At 45.0% G+C, this 19,354-nt stretch overlaps 2 long non-coding RNA genes across 4 annotated transcripts in view; both read left to right on the top strand.

Annotated features, from left to right (window-relative positions):
• The window catches only part of LOC121133169, a 142,874-nt gene that overhangs the window by 38,542 nt on the left and 84,978 nt on the right, over positions 1-19,354 (top strand). The gene's annotated exons all lie outside the window — the stretch shown is intronic.
• Positions 1-19,354, top strand: part of LOC121133168 — a 58,438-nt gene that overhangs the window by 33,883 nt on the left and 5,201 nt on the right. For both annotated transcript variants that reach the window (XR_005869939.1, XR_005869937.1), the window contains exon 2: positions 18,821-18,890. This is a non-coding gene — a long non-coding RNA (uncharacterized LOC121133168). The remainder of the gene's footprint in view (positions 1-18,820; positions 18,891-19,354) is intronic.

Below are 19,354 nucleotides of genomic sequence, written 5' to 3'. Positions count from 1 at the left end.
GAAGTCCTTCTGTGTATATGTTGTCCTATTGGCTGATAAATAAAGCACTATTGGCCAATAGGGAAGCAAGATAGGTGGGACTAGGAGTCAAGGAGGATTCTGGGAAATGTAGTCAAGAGTAGGAGTCATCATGTGATCCTGGGAGGAGAGGGCACAAGTCTGGCGTTCTCAGTAAGATAAGACCTTATAAAAATATGTATTGGTAATTACTGGTTAATAATTAAGTCAGAGCTAGCCATTAAGAAACCATAGCAAACAGCCAACACTTATTAATGAATAAAAGCATCCTGTGTGTTCATTTGGGACTGATGCAGTTCAGTCACCAGGTTGGTGGGGAGAATGCATGGTACATATGGCACCTGCAACGTGTGCATGAATTTCCATGTCGAATGACAAAAGATTAAAAAGGATTATAGAAACAGAAGAATGGAAAGAAGCATGCCTTCTTGGTAACAGCATTTTCTTGAATGGGCTCTGTTTTGCTAGAGACAAGCAGAGATTTACACGGTCAGTGCTGGTGGTAAACTTACGCCCACCATCTTGGAAAGACAGCAGTTAAAACAGCCACAGCTTTGATTTTAGCAATGTTGTTTAGCAGATAACAGACACATGGCCAGAAAAACATAAAGATTTACAATAAAGTCAGATTCAGATAAGCAAAACCTCTAAAAGGTATATGGTATTAAAAAAATAAATGTAGGCTTGGAAGAGAAAAAGGAACAGTTTAATGTCTGGGTGTGATGGAACAAGCCTTTAATCCCAGCACTGCAGAGCAGAGGCAGGTGGATTTCCACAGAGAAACCCTGTCTCAGAGAACAAATATATAAATAAACAAAAGTAAAAGAAATAGAGTAATAAAAGAGTCACAGAAAGATGAAAAGTACAAAGAGAGTCTGGATACTGTATGCTATTGTGTTGTCTCTGAATTGTTCGACTACTAAAGAAATGGTAACAACTGCTAAAAGAAATGCTACTGAATTAATCCAACTTGTATATTTTAAAAATGCTTTAACTTCTAAATTTAAATATAAGGAAAGGTTATTTGGGAAAAGAGTTTTCGCTTGTGTTTCCACAGAAAATGAAAGGCTATGTATTCCTTCCAGACTTCTATAGTTTGATAAAGCAAGATCTCCTGAAGCAGTGGCCCATTTGATCCAACATCTAAAACAGCTGAGATGATGCAGGCTTACACACTACAAAAAACAAGATCTTAGCCAGGTATCTGTGTTTTGTCATGATCCCCATAGTATGGACAGCACCCCTAACCAGCAGGAAGAAGTTTGGAATGAACAACATTAATTTCTCAAATATTGTTTATAAATTTTTGTTTTCATTTAAGTGGGGTTTGTTATAAATGGTTAATGATCACAACTAATCTCTTTTTAAAGGTAAAAGGGAGATTATGACATAGAAATGAATATTTTGTACTAGTATGGATTTTCATTTATTGATACAAATTTAAGATCAATATATTTCTCCCCTTGTTTAAGTATTGTGTTTTACTGATCTTTTAAAATGTAATGCACAATTAAATACAGATTGTATATAGTCACCTATAATAGTCAGAACTTATAGTTGTGTTAGTTAGGTGTTCTAGATGTATAGAGATGTATTTGAGATGGATACATATCAACAATCCCTTCTCCCATCCTCCCATGCCCCCCACCAACCTCCACCATCCCATTCCCCATCCACTCCCCAGCGAGGGTGAGGCCTTCCATGAGGGATCACCAAAGTCTGTCAAGTCATTTGTGGCAGGGCCTAGGCCCTCCCCCATGTATCTAGGCTAAGAGAGTATCCCTCAATGGGGAATAGGCTCTTAAAGTCCATTCGTGCACTAGGGATACATCCTAGATCCACTGCAAGAGGTACTATAGACTGCCCAGGCCTCCTAGCTGACACATTCAGGGGACCTGGTTCAGTCCTATGCTGGTTCCCCAGCTGTTCAAGTCAGCTGTTTCTGTGGGTTTTCCCAACATGGTCTTGACCCTTAATTTATAGTTTTTAACTGAGTTGATTTTTTTCTGTAGGGGATATTGGGTACTGTATAGAGACATCTTGATGAGTACAACTTGGGCTTGTGTGTTTGTATGAGATTGTATGAGAGAGAGAGAGAGAGAGAGAGAGAGAGAGAGAGAGAGACAGAGACAGAGACAGAGACAGAGACAGAGACAGAGAGACAGAGAGAGAGACAGAGAGACAGAGAGAGAGCTAATGGTTCAGGACGGAGGAACTGCATCCTAAGCCTATGCCTGGGTTTTTATTTTGGAATATGTCATTGCCCTTACTCCAAGTGTGCATAGCTGGAGCATACATAGAAACATGGTGAAATTTCCTGGAGCTTAGAGAGGATCAGGTGTGTGCACTTTGTCTTCTGGTGATAAATTGGTCTTGATTATTTTGCTGTGTGCATGGTTTGGGTTATTGGAACAGTTGACTTTGTTCAATAGAAATTAGATGAGCTAGAAGACAGTGGACATATTTATGATATTGAGTCTTCATATCCACGGGTTTGGATTTTTGTTTCATTTTGGTCCTTAACAGCTGTCATAATAAAATTTTATGCTTTTATTTTCTAAGGTTGTTTGCCTTTATTAGATTTACACCTGGGTGTTTTTGGCAGCAATTATAAATGTTACCTATTTTCTCCTGATTGTTTGATTAATATTTCTTGCGTTACCTCCCTCTTTGGACTGCAGGGATCGAATTCAGGTCATCAGGTGTGTGCAGCGAGTACTTTCCCACTGAGCCGTCTCAGTAGCTCTCAGCTGGTCTTGAGACTCATCCTTAGCACCTAAATTTGCACGTTAAGCTTTCTCTTTTGTTTTTTTTTCAGTGATGCAGTTAGGTGTGCGCTTATATTTACTTATCTTGTTTGAAATTTATTCTTATTCTTTATTTGAGAATGCACAGGACGTCCTGTAATTTTCTTTCCACAATCTCTTCAAATATCTCTTTTATTCTTTCTAAACCTTCTCTGTGCCTTTTGAAAGCTCAGGTAGACATTTTGATGGCCTTTCTCATCATTTTCTCTATACCTGTGAACTTCGTTTCTGTATATGAAGTACAAATATAAATATATATTTATATGTATGGGTTTTTTGCCTTTTATAAGATGTTAATAAATTACTTCATTAATTATATGTCTAATTGTTCATTTTTTGGTGACTTTTCTTTTTACCAGGAATAGAAACCTTTTGTGTTTACATGTTCATGTGAATGTGTGTTTGGGAGTGTATATACGAGTGGAGGTCAGATATCTATGATGGACGTCTTCTTCGATTACTTTCTACCTTGTTTGCCCAGGCATGGTCTCCTGTTGAACCTGGAGTTCACTGATTCAAATAAGACAGGTTATCCTCCTGTCTCAACTGTCCAACACTGGGGCATATGCTGCTGTGCCCAGATTTTTATATGACTGCTGGGGACCCAAACTTAGGTCCTCATGATTGTGTGGCAAACAGTAGAGGAAGTAGAGGATCCTCTCCCTAGAAACTAGACTTTTTTTTTTTTTTTTTTTTTTTTGGTTTTTCAAGACAGGGTTTCTCTGTATTGTTTTGGAGCCTGTCCTGGAACTCAATTGGTAGATCAGGCTGGTCGCGAACTCACAGAGATCTGCCTGTCTCTGCCTCCCGAGTGCTGGGATTAAAGGTGTGTGCCACCAATGCCTGACTTAGACTTCATTTTTTGGGAGGGGAAGTTTAGGTCTGCTGAAAAATTTTATGGAAAGTACATGGAGTTCCCTTGAACCTCTTGGCACACACGCAGTCTCCAACCATCACATCCAGGAGCTACTAGTGGGAACATTTGTCACAGGCAATAAATCAACATGGCTGTATTATTATTAACCAAAATCTGTAGTTAATCTTGAAGTTTACTTACTATGCATATTCTGTGGATTTTGACAAAACTATGCGAATCTATCATTCTAGTATCCCATGAATTAAGTTCACCACTCCTAATGACTCAAAGTTCAGGACTCTTCATAGTGTATCTTTTTGTTGTTGCCTTTGAGACAAAAAGCAACAACGAAAGTCTGCTTTGTAGCTTGGTCTGGCCTGGAACTCACAGAGATCTCCCTGCTTCTCTCTCTAGTGCTAAGATCTGGGATTAAAGGCATGTGCCATAGTCTGTCTCTTAAGATGCCACAAGCTTGGTCATAGCTCAAGGACTGAACAAGTCACTAGACTGTAGTAAATTCAGAAGAGTCCTATCTTCCCATGCTAAAACAAATATCTGTGTTTAAAAATACCACGGGCTAATGAGTGCAAGGTGGGCAGGCCTACAGACTGCTCTCAGTGCTAAGGGCAGCTTGGATTGGCTGGAGTTGTATGGGGATGAGTGGCGTATTTCCATAGAGAAGTGCCTTGAATTCCATGGAATGTTCTAGAATGCATAAACAGAAGTCTTCACCTCTTTACTGTTCAAGCTGCTCTTGGAGTTCTGGGTGCTTATGGAAGCTGCTTCCCTCCTGACTAAGAAATGAAGTACCAGAGGCTGGAAGACAGTGAAGAAAACAGATGTTAAAAGAATACCTCATGGTCAGGGAACATCACACAGCTGACAATGTCAGGCAGAGTATTAGCGGCAACTGGACTGCAGAGCCACAGGGCTGGTGGCATTGTAACTGGGAGTCCCTCCAACTCCTTTGCAGCAGGTCTGAAGAAATACCAGAAGTGCTGAGCTCCTGCCACTGGGCAAGGACAAGGGATTGGATATTGTCAATGAACACTATGATCTGATGTCTGTAGAGTGACAGTAGGTTGAAATCCGAAGCAATGGCAGTGGCACTGTTGCAGGGCAGGATCATGGGGATAGATCAAAAGACAAAGGCATTCCAGTGACTGCAGTGTAACCAAGATCCAGTCTTTGAAGTCCCAGGGCAGCTTCCAGCTGCTAGGCAAGATATTCTAAAAGCAGGACAATGCCAGGACCATCCTACTAGGGCTCACAGAGAAAACAGATGTCTCAGTAATGCCCAGAGGTGTCTGGAAAGTGGTCTAGGAGTGTTCACAGGGACACTGAGTTCTAGAAAGACTGAACTTTCTAGAAAAAAAGGAGCAGGAAATCTCAGGTATGTTTGAGCCCTGGTACACAAGTGTTGTGGAATGATCTTTGTACACTGTAAATATGTATTATTCTTATTGGCTAATAAAGAGCTGATTGGCCGATGGCTAGGCAGGATACGGTTAGGCAGAGAAGCAGACTAAGAGAATGCTGGGAAGAGGGAGGAGGAGTCTTGTGAAGATGCCAGGAGACACGGATCCAGCAGGTGTGGAAGTTCATAGAGAAGGTAAACGAGCCTAGGGGAAGCACATAGATGAGTAGAAATGGGTTACTAGTTGTAAGAGCTAGCTAAACACAAGCTCAAACTGTTGGCCAAGCATTTATAATTAATATTAAGTCTCTGTGTGGTTACTTAGGAACTGGCTAGTGGGACAGCAAAGTCTGCTTACACAGAAGCGTGCGTGACTCGGTGGGACCCTGCATATCCCTGGAGTTGCTAGCCCTTTCGATGGTGTGTCGCTTACAAGCTTACAACCTGCCAGGTTTCAGATGCTGAGTTTGTGCTCAGGGCGCACTATTCTGGCCCAGGAGGAGGAGTGCTGTGAATTCCAGTAGAAGCAGGCAACTGAGGAGGTCAGAGGATGGGAAAAGGAGGTGGCAGTCGGGGAACCTTCATGGCCCCGGCGTGGACCTCGTACTGACAGTGCAGGCTGACAATTGGTCCTTCAGTAGCAGCTCTCGGGATCCTACAAACAAGCCACAGCCTTTTGTCCTTTGCACTGGGGATAAGTATCCCAGCAGTTGTCGTCGGTGACTCGGTGACTTGACGCTGAAACAGTCGTTGACTTTTCCTGATTACAGGTTAGTTTAATTGAAAAATATCTTGGGATTGTAAGAAAAGCAGGGTTTTTCTTCATTTGTTAATAAAAGGTACCAATTGTGATCATTTGTGTTTCTAAAGTGTACACTTTTTTTTTCAAAGCCGTTCAACTACCGAGATGTGTTCAGCATGCCTCCCACCCCGATTTCAGATTTCATGTGGTTTTGTATTCATGGAAATGTTCTCATTGTTTATTGACAGTCTACAAAGTGAACTGTTATCAATGCGAAGTTACAAAACAAATCCTTGCTAATGAAAGAAGGCGCCTGAGGCAAACTGTGTGCTTAGCTGTAAATCAAGATCTGACAGTTGCAGGTGCCGGGCTCATGAAGGAGCCTGTGCTCTATATGGAAAGTCTGAGCTGGCAAGGGCTTTGAAGGATATGGTACTTGCTTTTTTCACTGCTGTGACAAAATACCTCATGTAAAGGACATAAAGGAGGAGACCCTCCATAAAGGAGGAGGCCCACCATGGGGAAGAAGGCATGGCAGCCAGTGAGGCTCAGCCTGTGTCATCTGGGAGCATTGCAGGCAGAGTGCTTCACACTGCGGTTGGGGCAGTGAGGCAGAGGGTGCAGACAGGAAATGGAGGTGTGTGTGTGTTCAATTCCCCCCCCCCCAGTAGAGGTCTCAGAGCCCAAGATCCCACGGCCTTCTAAAACAGCACCCGCTGTGCAAACACATAAGCCTGTTTGGGACATTTTGGATTTTAATCATAATAAGGTGCTGTGGGATAACACCGTCCCTTGCAGATGAGAAAGACTTGCATCCCTTTTCTCCCAAGGGTGGGAGTCTAGACATCTGAAGAGGCAAATGGAATGGAATGAGTACTGCTGACCGTCTGGCACCTGGCAGAAGGGAATTCCTCCATGTAGCATCTATGACTCAGGAAGTGTGGACATAGCAGCTACCCCGCCCCCATGCCCCCTCTCCAGGCCTCTTCCTCGGGGTGGGAGGCACTTACCAAGAACTGCAGTGGAAGCCTCAAACCACAGACAATGCCAAATCCCATTTATACTTTGTTCTTCCCTGTTCTTGCCTATGGTAATGTTTAATCTGAAAATTAGGCACAGTGAGAAGTTGACAGCAACTAATAAGATAGAATGGTCACAACAGCACACCGTACTCAAAAGTTCTGTGAGTGTGAGCTCTCTCAAGACTGTCTTACTGTGCTATATGCCCCATATTATCTCCTCAAATTAAACCCCTCACCCTTTCCTGCTGCTTCTCTCTGGTGTACCTGACCTGCCAGAACCACTGCTCTTGTTAAATAAAAGCAGGGTTAGTTGAACACACACACCATGCACGGGGACCGTTGACGAGAGACCGCAGACAGCCACTGAGCTACTGGATGGGCTGAAGAACAGACTGATCCCTTCCCAGGTGGGACAGAGTCAGTGGTGCAGGATGTTGTCGGTCTGCTCAGAGCAGGGTGCAGTTTAAGACTATGCATAGTTTATTTCTGGGACTTTCCATGTGCTATTAATAAATTTAAAGTCTCAGTATGGTACCCTGGAGACAGGAAAGTTAGTGCCTACCTTGATGGGCAGAAGGAAGAAGACTTTCTCAGGCATTCTTCTTGCTGTCTCCTGTTCAGAAGCAACAGCCCACAGTGGGTCATTTCTCAGTCACATTATTCTGCTTCATATGCGATTACACAGATGAAGATTTTTTCTTTCCATTTCAATTCTTCTAAATTGTCCACTTGAGTTGAGTTAGCTATTTCTTTTTAAGGTATTATGAAATCTGTATGCAAGTGAGTATTTTCCCTGGGGGTAAAAAAAGATGGAAATGGTAAATGAAGCCCTAGACATGAGGATTTTGTTTGGGCACATTCACCCTGAAGGAACTGGGTCAGCATGTTTCAAAGAAATCGCCAATGTCCTTGGGGTAGAAATGAATGTTCCTTGCATAATGGTGCTGAACATTGTGTCTTAGATGCATTTGTATAGTTCTCTAAGCAGTGGGGTTAGCTTGGTCCTGGTGGGGCATTTCTGAAATCCTGCTTGCTCACACGTATGTTTCACAAAGCATGATAAAAAGTGTCAAATTGAAGGAAGCATGCTCATTGGGGCTTTATGTTCCCCATGCAGCTTCAGTTCATACAGATACCTCATTTCCCCCTGTTAGTTACATAAACAAAAGAGATGAGACTTTGATGAGAATATAAAATTTCCATTCTGCCTAGAGCATGTGTGTTTTCCCTGTGACTGTTTGCTAGATTGGCAGGATGAAAACATCAAGCCAGGAGAAACATCAATTTATGCTTCTGTTTTATGTCCCACAAAATGGCTACTGGTGTGCATACAGCTCTCCTCCGACAAACTGAATTAAGTGAATCTTAGAGGAGACCGAGCTTTCCTATTAGTGGGAATCTATTTTCCCATACTGCACGCCTGGCAGCATTTCCAGACCTCATTATGAGCTGGATGCTTAAGACACTACCGAGGATTTCATCTCACTCCGTTTGTGCGATACTAGGCTTGCAAGAAATATTAATGAGGAAATCTCATAAATCTTTATTTACTGAGTCTAGAGGCTCCGCTAGTTTGCATTTGCAAACCATGTCTGCATTATTTCCTGGTGCACCAAGATATGAGTTTCCCAGTTCCTGGGCAGGCCGCTTCTGTTAAGGAATGTCAGAGGAGGAACGGCCACTGATGAAGGCATGTTTGAGATCCACCTGAGCACATTCTTTGCAATAACACAGGACAAGTCCACAGGAAAAGATTCCATCAGTAGCAACATTTAAAAATGTGACCATTATGGAGATATTGTAATATGTAATAAAAAAAACCCTCTCCACATTGGGAATTATTTCTCAGGACAAGATTAAAGGAGGTGGCAAGGCTTAATGATTAGATGTGAGCATATTATAGACAAAACACAACTGCTGTTTGGACAGGCAAGGTTCCTTGACGGCTTCAAAGGCCCTTCAGTCTCTTTATTGCGGTGTTCTTTCTCGCCATTTCCTGTTCTTGGTTTTTACTCTTTGACTCCTTGGCTTTTTGCTCTTTGGGGGCCTACCACAAGCTCCCCAATAATTACACAGAGAGGTTCATCATTACTTATAAGTTCCCGGCCTTAACTTGGCTTGTTTCTAGCCAGCTTTCCTTAGCTTACATTATCCTTCCTATCTTTTGCCTCTGGACTTTTTCCTTTTCTTACTTCTTTATATCTTACTTTCACTCTTACTCTGTTGCTGGCTGTGTAGCTGGGTGGCTGACCCCTGATGTCCTCCTCTTTTTCTTGCTCCTCCTTCTTTCTCCCAGATTTCTCCTATTTATTCCCTCTGCCTGCCAACCCTGCCTATCCTTTCTTCTGTCTTGCTATTGGCTGATCAGATCTTCATTAGACCATCAGGTGTTTTAGACAGGCAAAGCAACACAGCTCCACAGAGTTTAACAAATATAACATAAAGGAATGCAACACATGTTTGCATCATTAAATATTTTACAGCATAAACAAATGTAGCACAGCTTAAAATAACATTCCACAACAATCTCCTTTCTACCAGTTACACAGGGAGCATCTACTTTCTCACTTTACACAGAGTTTAATTCCAGGGTTACCACTTTAATTAAGAAAAGTATCTTAGTTAGGGTTTCTATTGCTATGAAGAAATACTATGACCATGGCAACTCATAAAATAAAACATCCAATTGGGGACTTGCTTATAAAATAAAACATCCAATTGGGGACTTGCTTACATGGTGGGGAGCATAGCAGCATGTAGGCAGATGAGGTGCTGGAGGGGTAGCTGAGAGTCTTACATCTTGTAGCAACAGGAAGTTGACTGAAACACTGAGCAGTATCCTGAGCATAGGAACCCTCAAAGCCCGCCTCCACAGTGACACACTTCCTCCAACAAGACCATACCTGCTCCAACAAAGCCACACCTCCTAATAGTGCTACTCCCTATGAGATTATGGGGGCCAATTACGTTCAGTCTATTACAAAAAGGAATCTGGGATGCAGTTGGGGGTGGCATTGGACATTATGACAAATTCCTCAAGAGCCAGTAATTAAAATGATCATCACCATCTTCAAAAGAAAAACCAAAAAACAACAAAGGACACTCTAAAGAAAACTTGGAGAACAGAACTGAAGCTCTTGAAACTCAACTTCCAAGAGTGGAAATATTAGAATAGTGAAAGATCTCTGGTGGGAAATTTCCCCAAAGCAAATTTGTTCAACCAACCTTGCTAGAAAAACTAGACAAAACCCAAGCAGGAGACTAAGCAAATGAAATGCAGAGCCAGAAAGTAGCTGAACAGACAACGTTTACCAGCCCGTGATGACAGGCTGTAGGACAAGGATGTACAACAGTTTCAGGGCCTGTGTGTGTTTTAATGAGAATGAAAAATAATGTGTGTGTGTGTATGTGTGTGTGAGAGAGAGAGAGAGAGAGAGAGAGACAGAGAGACAGAGACAGAGATAGAAGGAGAGAGAGACAGACAGAGACAGACAGAGAGAGAGAGAGAGAGAGAGAGAGAGAGAGAGAGAGAGAGAGAGAGAGAGAGAGAGACTTAATCACACTGTTGTGTAGATGGTAAATGGGAAAACAGCTCTGATGAAGGCACCCCCTCCTCACTGGACCACTCTGTCTGAGGTCTGAGTGATTAGTTCCTAAGAACATATGACATTGAGGGTCACTGGTGTGCATATACTTATTTCCTGCTCTAGTTTCTGCTAGATTGGGAAGACTGTTACTCTTTCCTGCCCCTGGGGTCAGGTTCCTTCCTTGAGCACCCGCATGCCTCAGAAGACACTGCTGTGTCTCATTTCAAAGGGAAACGGGAGGAGGGAGTTTTGGGGTCCCTTTCTCTAGCTACTACAGAGGTGACCCTGTGGTATGGAAGCCTTGTCACACGTCTTTTAGCATTCTTGATGTGAGAGGTTAAAGGAATCTGGGAAGCAGAGAGAAGCAGATGACTGGGAACCAAACCTTGGCTCTTGTACCTTAATCACATCTGTGCTCGTGACTTTCTTATGCCTGGTCACCAGGTAGCACAATGACTGCTTGAACTGGAAAAAGTGAGTCAAATTAATTTTCTCATGCATTGTGACTACTAAACTCTTCCGTGAATGCTGTTTTCCGAGCTTATTATTTGTGGAATGGTCATTATTTTCCGGAGCTGAAAACAAAATGAAAAGGAATAACTGTGTGAAATGTTTCAGACCAAACCTTGTAATTAGTTTGTTGTTGAGTTGTATTTTCGAATGAAGTCTAAATACGGCCAAGCTTACACAATTCGTAGCCAATTTTCAACCTGCTACAGTACTGGAACCAGGGATGAATTACACTTTACAAATGCCCATGGTATTTATAATTTAATCCATGCGATGGAAGAGGAGTGTATTATCTAGCAAATATCGTCCTGGGGAGAAATGCGAAGATGCTTTCCCAGTGACACTGCTGCATAGACCATTGTATACTCTCTCTCCCCCCACCTCTGTCTCTCTCTTAACTGTTTCTTGACCCAGCCTAGAGAGAGTGGTGTTCTAATGTTTTGCACTGTATCTTTTAATAGAAACTTTATTTTCTGTGTATGAGTGTTTTGCCTGTAGGTATGTGTGCAAACCATGTGCATGTCTGGTAACTGAGAATATTGGAAGGAGGGAGTTGGATCCCTCGGGACTGGAATTACAGATGGTTGAGCGCCATGTGGATGCTGGGAACTGAGCTCAGTCCTCTGCAAGCGAAAGAAGCGCTCTTAACCCCTGAGCCATCTCCACAGACCCACCTTCTCCTTCACAGAGTCCCTTTTTCCTTACTCACCTGGATGTGACGCGTTGGCTGTTTTGAGGAAGAAGCCTTAAACAGCCATTGTTCTTGTCACTTTTGGCAACTTCCCCCTCCTCTTCAGCTCCTCAAGCATGGCTTTCGTCAGCATGCATTAATATTAGCCACAGAAAAGGAAACAATGACAAGTGCCCCATTGAGAAATGCGGTCTCACATGCCCACTGGTGAGGGGCACAGGCCGAGAATGTCCTGAAACTTGACCCCACCCCACCCATCCCTGCAGGCTGCAGCTTTCGCTTTGGGATAGGTGCTGGCAGAAGACACAGCCACCCAGAAAAAGAGCACACTGTCTTTCTTAGCAGTAGCTGCACGCAGAGCATCTGCAGCTCGAGCGGATCCCTAGAGTCTTACTTTGCACAGTGACTAACAACAGGTTCAGAGGGCACCCGCACCAGAAGACAGTAAGAGCTGGAGGGTATTCCCAGCCTGATGGCTGGTTTCCACCATTTTGGAGGGTTGTAGCACAGAGAGCTTAAAAGAACCCACAGCTTTTACAATGGACAGTAAGCAAGCCTGCTTGCTGTTGCAATGGGAGGCAATCCGTCTCCCAGTGCTTCTTGCTAGACAGACATCCTTAAAGGGGGCCTGGGGGAAAGGGTATGTAGGGAAGAAACACACTAAACTGTTTCTGAGACTGAGCACATTCCAGAACGTGCTGCTCACTGTGTACACTGGGAGAGACACAGCTTCTGAGTGTAGGAGTAAGTCCTGGCCATTTTGAACTAAGTGTGCTAACACCACAAGTCAGGGATGTATGGCCAGTATTGACAGAGGCCTGTGCCAGGACCCACTTGGCTGGGCCCTAGAACCCTGATTGGGAGTGACCAGAGATTAAGAAAGGCAAACACATGTAACATAAAGTTGGGAAAGGGTGGGCCGTGAGCTAGGATCAGCCTGGACATGCGGTGGCTGGACAAGGACACAGGGTGGTTAATCTCAGTGGGTGGAGAGTTTCTGCCAGGGAGCAGCTGCAGGGGTGTGTGATCATGCAGTCATCCGGGCAAGGAAGCCGTCTTTGGCACATACTGTTTTTACCTAAAGGTCAACTCTTCGTCAACGTCGATATTCAGGCCAGAGGAAGGCATTCGCCTGAGCCTAGCCCAGGGAAGGCCTTGCTTGGACCATGATGATGAGTCATTAGCGCCCTTAACCTGGCTGTGCTCATGTCACAAATGCTCATTCATACATGCTGTGGTGGTTTGAATGAAATGGCCCCCAAAGGCTTGTAGGAAGTGGCACTGTTAGGAGGCTTGACAGTGATGGAGTAGGTGTGGCCTTGTTGGAGGAATATGTGTGTCCCTAGGGCAGGCTTGGAGGTTTCAGGTACTCAAGTCAGGCACAGTGTCTCTCTCTTCCTGCTGCATGCTGATCCAGATGCAGAACTCTCAGCTCCTTCTCCATCACCATGTCTGCTTGGATGCAGTCATGCTCCCTGCATGGTGATAATGGACTGAATCTCTGAAGCTATAAGCAAGTCACCCCAGTTAAATGTTTGCCTTTATGAGAGTTGGTTGGTGTGGTCATAGTGTCTCTCAACAGCCTAGAAACTCTAACTTAGACACACGGATACAGTTACTCCCCAAAATCCTGGCTCTTTTTACTGACTGGTACCTGTCTTGCTTCTCCAAACAATGTGACCCTCCCTCCCCCTCCCGTGTGTGTGTGTGTGTGTGTGTGTGTGTGTGTGTGTGTGTGTGTGTGTGTGTATGACTCTCATGGAACCCAGCACAGAGTTGACTGACAGTGTTAACAGGAGAGGTATGTAAGGACATTTTATTCACTGTAGTTGAGAGGCAGCTCTTGGCTCTCCTCAGCATGGAGCATGGAGTTTTCAGGCTATCGCTGTTTTCTAGAATGTTGGTTCAGTGTCTGGTAAAACCCCTTCTAAAAGGTGTGCTCCTCCCTCCTCCTGGGAAGACTCTGATCACTCTGGTTTTGTCAATTGCCTTCTCAGCCAGTCACGTCCTGGAGGACAGAGCTGAGGTCCTGCTCCATGGGGACAAGAATGACTTGTTTCTTGTCAGATGGGGCAGCACCAGTGGAGCAAGGAGCAGCGGTGTGAGGAATAGGCAGAGAGGTGGGACTCTACACAGCTGTGCGGTGACTTCACTAGGGTCCGGAAACCTGGTTGTGAACTTCAGAAATTCACAGTACTGAGGGTCCTGTGTTTATAAAGTTTACTCAGAAACATATCTCTCCTCTTTATTTTCAGAAATAACCCCCACTGGAAGCAGGAGTGATGTAGTTTTAGTTCCCAGCATTTGGGAAATAGAAAAAAGCAGAAAACCATCGGACCCTATCGATTAGAACTGTAGAATCCCAAAGGCCCTTTCATCCACACCTTGTCTGTGGAGGCCAGTGGTGGGGAGGGGATATGGACAGGGAAGTAGGCAATTAGGTTCTTCTGAAAACTGAGAGTCAGAGTGGGAGGCAGATGGGGGCTTCATACAGACATGGAATTGAAAGATCATAAAGATAGGAGGTAGGGACTGGTCCATGTGCATACACCTTGGTTTGTTCACCTAGGCATCTCCAAGACAGGTTCCCACCCAAGCTGGGGACACGGGGTTTGGTTGGAATAATCAGTAAATCTTTCTGATAGCTGGAAATTCTCTCAGGCATGTGCTTTGGGGTAGTGGATGATCCTAAGGGTGTGACTTTGAACCATTTGAGACCTGTATGTTTTGTTCACACCATGACAGTCCAAGATTTGGATATAGTTAATCATTGAGGCTCAGAGGAGCTGGGCTGGAATTCCTTCAGAGATCCTTTGTTTTCAGGCAGTTTGGATGCATTCCTGGCTCACTGGTAAAGGCTGGGTGGTTTGATCTTTGTACATCTTATGGGCTCCTATCTGCTGCAGACCATCCTATTTTTACTACTTCCCCCTCTCTGGAAGCTGATGAAGGAGTGTGCCTGATATACAGGAAACAGTCAGCAGAGAAGTTGCTTTTGCTGCTCTTTTCCCAAATCTCAACTTACAGACCGGGTCTTTATGTAGAGACAGGCCTTGGCCACTGCTTCTGCCTACAGGTGTTCTTTCTTCAGGCAGATGACCTCTTACTAGTAGTGGATGCAAGTCAGGTTGACCCTGCCAGAACATGATTAGCTGACTTCTTAAAAGGTACCCAGGGTGGTGGCCCGTTGAGAGAGGGCACTAATCATAGGGGACATGAACAAAGTGTGACCCTATAGAGACCTGCAGAGTTAGACTGTGCAGTTCCAGCCTGGAGCGGTGACGCACGCACTGTCACTTCTGCACAGGCAGAGAAAACATTTGATTTGGGAGATAAAAGTAAAGCGCATGACCCCCCCCTTGGAAAGCAGGGCAACATGCTGCATTTACAGCTGACCCTGGTGTCAGACACTGCGTCAGAGGCGACACACTTTTCTTGCTCCAGCTTCTTGCTGGGAGCCTGGGGAATTCTCTCCACTGAGCCCTTTGGGCCTGTGGACACCCTGCAGACAGGGCCCCCAGGCAACTCCTTAAAGGAAAGGAAAATCTACAGTCTGCAACAGCAGAGGCCCTTCCAAGGGTCCCTGCACTAGAGACCCAAGCTTTCTTTGAGGAGTCTGTGCTGTTGCCTGTTACTCCCTCGTTTGTTTGGAACTCCCATGATAGACCTGAAACCTCCTGGGTTCCAATCCCATCTGTACCACTTTTTGGTTGTGTGATCTGAGGGAAGAAACTTGATCTCTATGTGTCTTACTTTTCACATCTGTAGAATGGAGATGGTGAGAACATCTCCCAGGGTTGTCACAGCATTAAGTGTACCTGTAAAGCGATTTGTTTAGTGACCAGCTTGTGCTAAACAGCGATGGTTGGTATTTTCAATCATTGCCATCACAGACCAGCTCCATGGTTTCTAGCTTAACCAGTGTGTTTCTGCCCAGCAGGCAGCTGAGAGTCCTTCTTGTCCTTAGTGGCTTGCAGTCTTTCGCCAGTCACCTAGGACTGTGAACCTTCCTTCTGCTCCAGCTTCTTCCTCTCCTTTGGGTTGTAGGAGATATAACAGGGTTCATTTTATTTCCTAAAGAGTCTATTTGAACCCCTGAATTGCTCCATCTTGAGAGCGTGTTTGGAGGTTCTAGCAGGGTAGTGCAGCTACTGGTATACCCTTGACCAAATAATGGTCCTCCTTTATGGGGGAAGGTCGTTCTCCTCCACCTCTCTTGCAGATTCAGGAAGGATACACATAGAACAGTCAGGAAGAAAAGGGGTACTTACTTGGCCAGCCAGATTCTGCAGCAATGCTGGCAATCAATGGAGTGGCAGATGCCACAGTTAGATCACCCTCATGTGCCGTCACCCCAGCCAGGTCACTCCATCTTGATGAAGAATGGAGTGTCCCCACCTAGAGGCCACCACACTGTTCAGGAGCTGAGTGATGCTACCACCCAGTGTGGGAGGCTGGAGAAGCCCATAGGGAATTTGAGGCTCTCAGAGGAGAGGTTGGGGCTTCCAGACAAGCTGTTGCGGAGGGCTAAGGGTCTTACAGCTGAACTTCCAGGCGTCTGACTCTGGAACCAGTCAGTTCCAGAAGGCACGGGTGCTCAGGCTGCCTTTTGGTTCTGCAGTGATGGTAGTGGGGCAGCTCCAGGATGAGCCAGCCTGATAGACAAGGCTCTTCCCTCTCGGTTGTTGTGTAGGTAGGTGATGTATCTTTGCCTGTAGTTGGAGCAGCAGGCATGCAGCTATGATGGGTGAGTAGGCTGAGGGTGGGTGTGGAAAGCAGCTTCCTAGAATAGCTCCGAGCTGTGGTGTTTATTCCCAAAGAAAAGACCTTTACACCACGCAGGATTGAACAAGCTGCAGTGCTCCGTGAGGCTCTTGGAATGGTTTCTGGCTCGTTGAGTGGCAGAAGGATAGTGGCTGCCACCTTGGGGTCCGGGGCTGATAGAAAGGCAGAAACAGTGAACTGTCCAGGGGACCCTGTGTTTCTTTCTTTTCTTTTTTTCTTTTTTTTTTTTTTTTTGGTTTTTCGAGACAAGGTTTCTCTGTATTGTTTTGGAGGCTGTCGGTCCAGCCTGGCCTCGAACTCACAGAGATCCGCCTGCCTCTGCCTCCCGAGTGCTGGGATTAAAGGCGTGCGCCACCACTGCCCGGCGGACCCTGTGTTTCAATTGGACACTCTCCTACGTATAGGTAGACAGATGAGCTCTTGACCCAGATGTAAGTCAGACCTTTCCCAGGGTTAAAATACTGGGATTCAATTCCAGCTCCACCCTGTGTGGCTGTGGTGAGTGCCTGTCTTCTTCCAGCCATAGTGGGATTGTGGGTAACAACAACAGCATGTAAACTCATCCTGATGACAGTCACAGTAGATGGTGGCCCACGGTGACAGCTCAGTGCCAGTCGTGATTATGTTCCAGCTGGGGTGTGTGCATTTGCCTTCTCCTGTCACCTATAATACTCTCCCCCTTCTTCTGCCTTCCTGTTACTGTGGATTAGACCTAGAGCCTTGGACACATCAGGGAAGTTCTCTGTCATTAGTGTCCAGTACTTTTAAACAACAACAACAAAAATTCTTCTTTTGCTTGTTTTGAGACATGCTTTTACTAAGTTTGGATGAAACTTAGTTTCGATGAAAACATCATGTTGCAATTATTTATTTCAAACCATTTTACTGGAAAATACCACTAATATTTTATTTTTTCAAAGCATTCTAAACTACACAGTTATCTTCTCTTCATAGATATATTAATTGCTTTTATTATTAAATTTTAAAACCAGGGGGTTTTTGACCTTGATCCAAGAGTGTGAAGATGTCTTTGTATGTGTAAAAACATGGGTTGCTTAGTTGGATCTGGACTTGCTCTGTTGCTCAGGTTGGACTTGAACTTATGATATTCTTGCCTCAGCCTCTCAAGCAGCTGAAATAACAGACATGCACCATGAGCTCAGCCCTTTCTGCTCCCTGAATGTTGTCTAAAAGACAGGGTCTTGTTATGTAGCCCAGCCTGGCTTAGGACTCTGGTTGTCCCAGCCTTCTGAGTGCTGGGATAGCACCTCCTTGAGCGGAGAAGTGGTGTTCGCCTACTTCTGAAAAGACAGTGAGCCCAACTTCTGTACCGTCTATATCTGACCTCTGCTACCTTCCCTTCCTTGATCCTCAGATCCCACCCTGGGTGGGAAAATGACAAGGTCTGCCCTGCAGTGATGGGGGATGTCCTTCTGTATGCTGTGAATATAAGTTTCTCTTATTGGTGATGAATAAATGCTGATTGGCCTGTGGCCAGGCAGGAAGTATAGGTGAGGCTACCAGATGAGTATTCTGGAAAGAGGAATGCAACAAGTGAGTCTCAGGGGAGACACCATGTAGCTACCGGGAAGATAGTTTGCCTGGGCATTCTCCAGTAAGCCAAGACTATGTGGAGATACTTAGAATAGAAATGGGTTAATAACTAAGAGATAGCTAGCCAATAAGAAGCCCTAGACATCAGCCAACAGTTTATAATTAATATAAGCCTCTATGTGTTTATTTGGGACTGAATGACTGCAGGACCAGGTGGGACAGAAACTCCGTCTACACTGCGGGGGGGGGGGGCTCCTGTGGGATGAGTGTACTCACTGTACCAGCCCTTCCATTTGGTCCTAGGTGAGTACTCCGAAGTATTATCAGTGGGGGCTCAGTCCAGGGAGGACCTGCTGATGCCTCTCCTCGGCTGTCACTCAACAAGTGACTCTTAGCAGAACATCTCTCTTTGATAAAGTCCGGTTTGCTTCTCCTCCTGAAGCTGTGTGATGTAGGAGAACCAACAGGAATAGACTGGGTGTCCAAGTGGCCCTGTGGTCAGGATCTGAGGGAGTTCTTATGAGGCAGAACTTGCAGTGATAGTCAGGACAGTCGTGATCAGAAAATCACCCATGACTCCCATTGCCCACATCACCCAGCCCAGGGCCAGAGCTAAGGTGTTGTTCCTAGAGGATACCGACATGGAGGTGTGGCCTGTCCCCTCTGATTTTTGTTAATGTTTTCTTTCCCTTGGTTCTTCTGAAACCTGCAGCTTACAGCCTGAAATTCTACTCCCAATATGCTAGGGTGCTTTCCAAGAGGGTGCAATGTGTTGACCCAGGTGCTAGAAGGAAGTGTCCCTGCTCACAGCTCATCTCCCTCAAATCACAGGCAATCAAACTGATTTCTGGAGAGGCTGATGTTGATGGGACCCATGGTCACATGCTGCTCAGGCCCAGAGGTAATGTTAGCACCTGATTGTAAGTAACACTGCTCTTCTATGACCTACGTGGCCTTGGGGCAAGATGCCTTACTTCTGTGGCGGTCCAGGATTAACGGTGAATCAGGTAGAAGATGAGATGATCCATGATCATCTTTTTGTGCCCAGCAGGACAGCAGCATTGACCTTGCTGCCCTAGGCCCATGGGTGGAAGGTAGGAAGAGGGCAGAGGCCTTTCCCCAAGAATGTCTCACCATGGCTAAAGGTATTTAAGCTTACCTAGTCTGTTTGCTCTTGAGTAAAATAAGGGTAATTAGACTACAGTCCATGCACCCTATCTGTGACTCCAGAGACACCACCAAATGTTGACTGAAACGCTTGCAAAAAGTTGAGTCTGTACTAAATGCGGGTGACTTTTTCCTTGTCATTATTCTCTGTACAATGCAGATACAAACTGCCCACATAGCACTGGCATTGCATTAGGT

The sequence above is a fragment of the Mesocricetus auratus genome, unplaced genomic scaffold (assembly GCF_017639785.1).
Source record: "Mesocricetus auratus isolate SY011 unplaced genomic scaffold, BCM_Maur_2.0 Super-Scaffold_100020, whole genome shotgun sequence".
In the NCBI taxonomy this organism is placed as follows: domain Eukaryota; kingdom Metazoa; phylum Chordata; class Mammalia; order Rodentia; family Cricetidae; genus Mesocricetus; species Mesocricetus auratus.
This window is presented reverse-complemented; position numbering and strand designations above follow the sequence as displayed.